This window comes from Giraffa tippelskirchi, chromosome 4 (genome assembly GCF_054371585.1).
Source record: "Giraffa tippelskirchi isolate mGirTip1 chromosome 4, T2T-mGirTip1v1.2.pri, whole genome shotgun sequence".
NCBI classification, from domain to species: Eukaryota; Metazoa; Chordata; class Mammalia; order Artiodactyla; family Giraffidae; genus Giraffa; species Giraffa tippelskirchi.
Window position 1 is genome coordinate 86639617 of NC_137278.1, and position 6000 is coordinate 86645616.

Consider the following 6000-nt stretch of genomic DNA (forward strand, 5'->3'; position numbering starts at 1 on the left):
CTCCCTCCAAAAGAATTCTTTTCCAGTGCAGCTTTGTCACTATCTAGTGACTGAGAGCAAGCTGCTAAAGCTTCCTAACTCAGTCACCTCCTGTGTGAAATTATAGAGCTGGACAAAATCAGCAGTTTCCAAATGTCATTTTATGTGTTGGTGGCATCAAAGTCATTCTGGAGCCCCACCCTAAGCCTAAAAAATTAGACTCTCAACGGAATCCATATTTTTTAGACAAGTGTCTCACGGGATTCTGGTACCAACCACGTTTAGAAATCTTTAGACTACAAAGTCTCTTCCCATTCTGAAGTGGGTACCTGTTTACACAATGTTCTTAAATTTTTCAAGTCCCAGGCAATTTATTAAAATAGATTCTAGGGGTGGAGATCTTATATTCTTCATTTAACAAGTTTCTGCTCTTGGCCAATACCACTGATGCTAGACCATATTTTGAAAATCAAAGAGCTAGAAGATCAGAAACAAGAGTCAGGGGAACCCCCTGTTTTTCATAGGTTCAATTCTTCCTTTTTGGTCAAACCACACTCACAGGAAGTAAAGTATGTTGAACATCTTCCATTTTCTGAATTTGATATAGAATAATCATATGGAAAAGCCTAATGCCTTTTTGGTATGAGAAGTCATTATCTCTGGAGAAAAGCTCAGTATGGCATTTATTTGAAAGGTTTGGATACCTGGTCATCCACCTACTTTTGACACTTTCAGGCAACAATAAAAAATAGTTCACCAGGTTGCTGGATTAAGAATAGACACCTTCAGGAGTCACAGATATGATAAGGGTAACCATAGGATTGCAGCTTGAGATTAAAGGCAAAGTTGTTAACAAAAAAACAGCAAGAACTCAATGGAAGTTGAATAAAAGTACCTGGAAAGTTCATTTGCTTTCCTCCTTGATTTCATACACGATCTGAGTTCCCTTCCTAATAATATTTTGTGAACATTTTATTGAGGATTTATTATGGTCCAGGCACTGTTAGGTATTTATTAAGCACTTACTACATACTTGGCACTAGTGATAAAGACGAAAGAAACAACAGAAAAGAGACAAGTATCAGAATTCCCTGGCACCCCAGTGTTTAGGACTCAGAGCTTTCACTGGTGAAGCCTGGGTTCAATCCCTGGCCAGGGAACTAAGATTCAGCAAGTTGTGCAGCAGGGCAAAAAAAAAAAAAAAAAACAGATACCATCGCCATTCCTTGGGGATTACAATCAAGTAAGCCAACAGACATTAATCAAATCATCATTAAAAAATATATGATTCCAAATATGTATGAAGGAAAAACGTCTAGTGCTATGAAAAAGTGACTAGAGTGTGAAATCAGGCTTTCAACATACGTGGAAGTGGAAAAAAAAAAAAGTGTTAGTCTCAGTCATGTCTGACTCTTTGTGACCCATAGACAGCAGGCTGCCAGGCTCCTTTGTCCATGGAATTCTCCAGGCAAGAACACTGGAGTGGGTAGCCATCCCCTTCTAAATGGAAGTCAAGCTGACATCTAAAACCTGCAAAGGAAATACCAGTTGAAGAGGAAAGTATTTACGAGTATGTGGCAAAAAAGAATCTACTGGGGTGTACGAAGGTCCTGAGGTATTTGACTTTTTCCAGCCAGTGTAGCTAGGGTTGAGTAGGCTATGGGAAGAAAGGCTCAGATGAAGTTCAAGAAGAAGACATGGACCAGCTTACATCAGAGCTGGTAGATGTGGGCCACAGTAAGAATTTGGGACTTAGTATTAAGCCAAAAGGAAAGCCATTTAACATAGAGTGATAAGATCTGACTTACCTTTAAAGAGACCATTCTGACTACGTTAAGAGTAACTTTAAAGGTAACAAGCTGGGGGAATTCCCTTGTGGTCCAGTGGTTAGGACTCTGAGCTCATGCTTTCCCTGCTGAGGGCTGGAACTAAGATCCTGCAAGCAGGGCTCAACTAGGGAATGGCACTCACCTTGGGTAAGGCAATAGGGTAAAGCACTAACCATGGATGCAAAATTTAAAGAGCTGTCAAAACACTCAGTGATCCAGATTCAGTTCAGTTCAGTTCAGTCGCTCAGTCATGTCTGACTCTCTGCAACCCCATGGACTGCAGCACGCCAGGCTTCCCTATCCATCACCAACTCCAGGAGCTTACTCAAACTCATGTCCATTGAGCCAGTGATGCCATCCAACCATCTCATCCTCTGTCGTCCCCTTCTCCCACCTTAAATCTTTCCCAGCATCAGGGTCTTTTCCGGTGAGTCAGTTCTTTGCATCAGGTGGCCAAAGGATTGGAGTTTCAGCTTCAGCATCAATCCTTCTAATGAATATCCAGGACTGATTTCCTTTGGGATTGACTGGTTTGATCTCCTTACAGTCCAAGTGACTCTCAAGAGTTGTCTCCAACACCACAGTTCAAAAGCATCAATTCTTCGGTGCTCAGCTTTCTTTATGGTCCAACTCTCACATATGTACATGACTACTGGAAAACCCATAGCTTTGACTAGATGATCCAGATTAGTCATATTTTAAAAAATAAAATCTACAAACTACAGCCTACAGTCCAGCTCCCTGTTTTTGTAAATAAGATTCTCTTGAAACCAGAGTTGAGATCCTTTTAAGAAAAGTACAATAGGATCATGGAAGTCTTTATCTAAAATTTTGATGTTTTTCCACCATTTTTTGCATTTATTTTGATTTTTAAATACTTCATTAAAGTATGATTTATCCCTGTTAAGTTCTGTACCTCAGGCAAGTGTCTCACTTGCCTCACCCTCAGTTCAGTTCAGTTCAGTCGCTCAGTCGTGTCCGACTCACCCTACAAGAGCAGAAATTGGAAGACCAATTAGAACATTCACCTATTCATTCATTCAACAATGCCACACACTGGTCTTCACTGTGGGGATTCAAAGTGAAAAAACAATGATAGTCTCTACTCTCATGGAATGTACATTCTAATTTCATACTAAGAACCAAAATAAGCGAGAAGACTTAAGATTTTATGTGCAATTAAGGAAATGAAAGAGAGAGAATATGATCTGATGACCAGGAGTGGGCTACTTAAGAGAGCATGGCCAGGGAAGGCCACTAGAACTAAAATCTGAATGGTGAAAACCAAAGGAAGAGGGTCCTAGATACAGGAAATGTCAAAGTAGGGTACAGCAGAATTCAGGAGATAAAAGAGAGTGGCTTGAACTGACATAGTGGCAAAGAAATATGGGGTACTTTAAAAGGAGAATCCATAATACTTGGTTTAATGATACTAGAGTGACAGAAAGGGAGATGGCCAGGAAGACTCCCCAAATGCTTTGATCATCATGGTGTTTTAGTCTAACAAAACTTATGTTTCAGAGGAATGAGTACATCAATGTAGCCACTTACTGCTGGCCCCAGAATCAACATTTTGACCCTGCACAAGGCCCAGCTCAAAAGCCAACAGCCCCATTGAAGGATCCACATCTTTAAGAGATCTACTCCAAGCTTCCTGAATATAAAATAAGATGGGAAGAGTCTAGCCATCTGACATGTAAGGAAGATTTGTGCTATTCCCTCAAGATTTTCCTCTAGGTTAGCATGATCTGTCCCAGATGGCTAACACTTTTTCTGTGACTGTGAGTTCTCCTGTCTAATTGGGAGGTACCCCTTACATCATGCCCATCTCTTATCCCTTTGGGTATCTCTACCCCTTTTCTGACCTGCTTCACAGTGTCTGAATACTTACTTTTCTGATTATTCCCTGATCAGGATGCTGAACAACCCTCTGACGAGCAGTCTCTCTCATCAGCTAGCAGTTACAGTGAACTTTTCAATGCCTAGGTCGGCACTGGGCAGTACACAACTCGAGAAGACTAAAGGAAGAACATTATCTTAGACATACAGACCTTACCACGATCCTATGGGGCAAAATGTTGTTATTCCTGTTTTATGGATGACGCCACTGAAGTCCTAAGAAGTTAATGAAGTCAAGGAAGGGATTAAAAGGATAAAGATTATATATTGGTAAATGGAGGAGCCAGGGTTTGAACTTTGAACTCTCATCTGACTTCATAGCCTGAATTTTTAGCCACTATACTAAACTCCCTGCTGAAGTGTGTAACTTTTATTTATTTATTTTATTCAACTAGAGTTGATTTACAACATTGTATTAGTTTCAGGTACACAGCCAAGTGATTCAGATATAGATAGATTGATTCTTTTTCTGGTTCTTTTCCATTGTAGGTTATTACAAGATATTGAATATATAGTGCCCTGTGCTATAAAAAGTAAATTCTTGTTTATCAGAAAGGTGTAATCTTATTAATTTGATATGAATGCTCAAAGGGAAGATGGTGTAATGAGAGGACAGGTTGTGTCAGAGGCTCTTGTGCTAGTCTTAGTTTTCCCAGCTGTCCCTCACTCTGTTCCTCTGAGTAGTAATTCTCAAACACAGGAGCCCCTTGGACCTCTAGAGGAACTTCCTTGTCCCACAACAGACCTACTGAGTTGAAATTGTTGCCATATGGGAAAGCAGGCTCAGGGTAGATAGATTTAATTATTTTAAGCAAAACCATAAATTTGCACTTTTTATGTGAAATCTCTTAATTTCTTAACGTTAGCAAGGAATTCACAGTTGTTTTTTAAAAAAAAGCTCCATGTAGACAAACACATTACATCCTTGGGCCTAATCTAGCTGGGCTTCTGCTTTAAGAAAGCTGCCAACAGAATCTTTCTCCTGAAGGGAATATACTTTGTTTAAAAACATGTCAATGTAAATTTTAAAAGAATCAACCAGACTGAAGAAAACCCAGAATAGACTATAAATAACAACAAATGAACTTAACAGTAGTAGAAATGAATAACATAAGCACACCGAAGGGAATGGAGGGGATAAGAACTAATGTAAGTTGTTTGGGAAACTGTATGTTGACTGTATATTGTAAGTTTGAGAAGAAAAGAACTGCACCAAGTACTGTGCCTTAGTCAGTAATGTGTTTTTCACAGACACATAGGTTAGCAATTCTGAAACTACTTTACATATTGACATCACATACCCCATGATGTGACAGACTACTGGGGACGACATCATTTTGAAGTTCTTAAATGCAAGAACTTCTTAAAAATGCAAGAACTAAATCTAATCAGGAAAGGCCTCCCTGCTGGCTCAATGGTAAAGAATCTGCCTGCCAATGTAGGCAATGCAGGTTCCATCCCTAGGTCGGGATGATCCCCTCGAGAAGGAAATGGCAACCTACTCCAGTATTCCTGCCTTGAAAATTCCGTGGACTGAGGAGGCTGGCAGGCTACAGTCCATTGGGTTGCAAAGAATCAACTAAACAACAACAACAATCAGAGAAAAACATCAGACAGATTCAAACTAAGGGACGTTCTACAAAAGAACGGTACTCTTCACAAGTTTTAGTACTATTCCCATTTCAGGGTCATGAGAACCAGGAAAGGCTGAGGAACTGTCACAGACTGAAGATGATTTAAAGAGACACGATGACAAAATCCTGGGATCCAGGATTCGGTCCTGGAAGACACAAAGAATACTAATAGAAAATCTGATGCAATCCAAAAAGAGTCTGTCATTTAGTTAATAATACTGTATTGATGTTGATTTCTTGGTTTAGGTCAATGTACCATGGTTATGCAAGATGTTAACACTAAGGAAAACTGGGGGATAGGGTCTCAGGAACTCTTTGCATTATTTTTGCAAGTTTAGTGGATAAAGTGGATTGGTTTACCCAACCTGCATTCTACCCTCCACAGGGTACCTCCCTGTCCTGGAGAGGCTAGAACACTGAAATCTACAGTTCTGGCCCCTTAGCTTCCACCAGCTAAACACATTCAAGTGACAGTTGGAAGGCACAAATGAGGTAGACACTATTTTCCTTTTCCTTGTGCTTATTTTCCTGCTGCAGGTGAGGTCATGTGAATGTAGGGTTTTCTTTTTTTTTTCTTTTTTTTCCAAACAAAATGAGTATTTTATTATCTTTTATTTTTTTTTTAATGAATGTAGGGTTTTATTTTTTACAGAAGCACC

At 39.7% G+C, this 6000-nt stretch overlaps 1 long non-coding RNA gene across 1 annotated transcript; it reads left to right on the forward strand.

Moving 5' to 3' along the window:
- The first annotated feature begins 1445 nt into the window (after positions 1-1445).
- Positions 1446-5535, forward strand: LOC145545546 (uncharacterized). The gene is made up of 3 exons (XR_014082148.1): positions 1446-1549; positions 3330-3504; positions 3723-5535. It is a non-coding gene; the product is annotated as an uncharacterized LOC145545546 (long non-coding RNA).
- Positions 5536-6000: the final 465 nt, after the last annotated feature.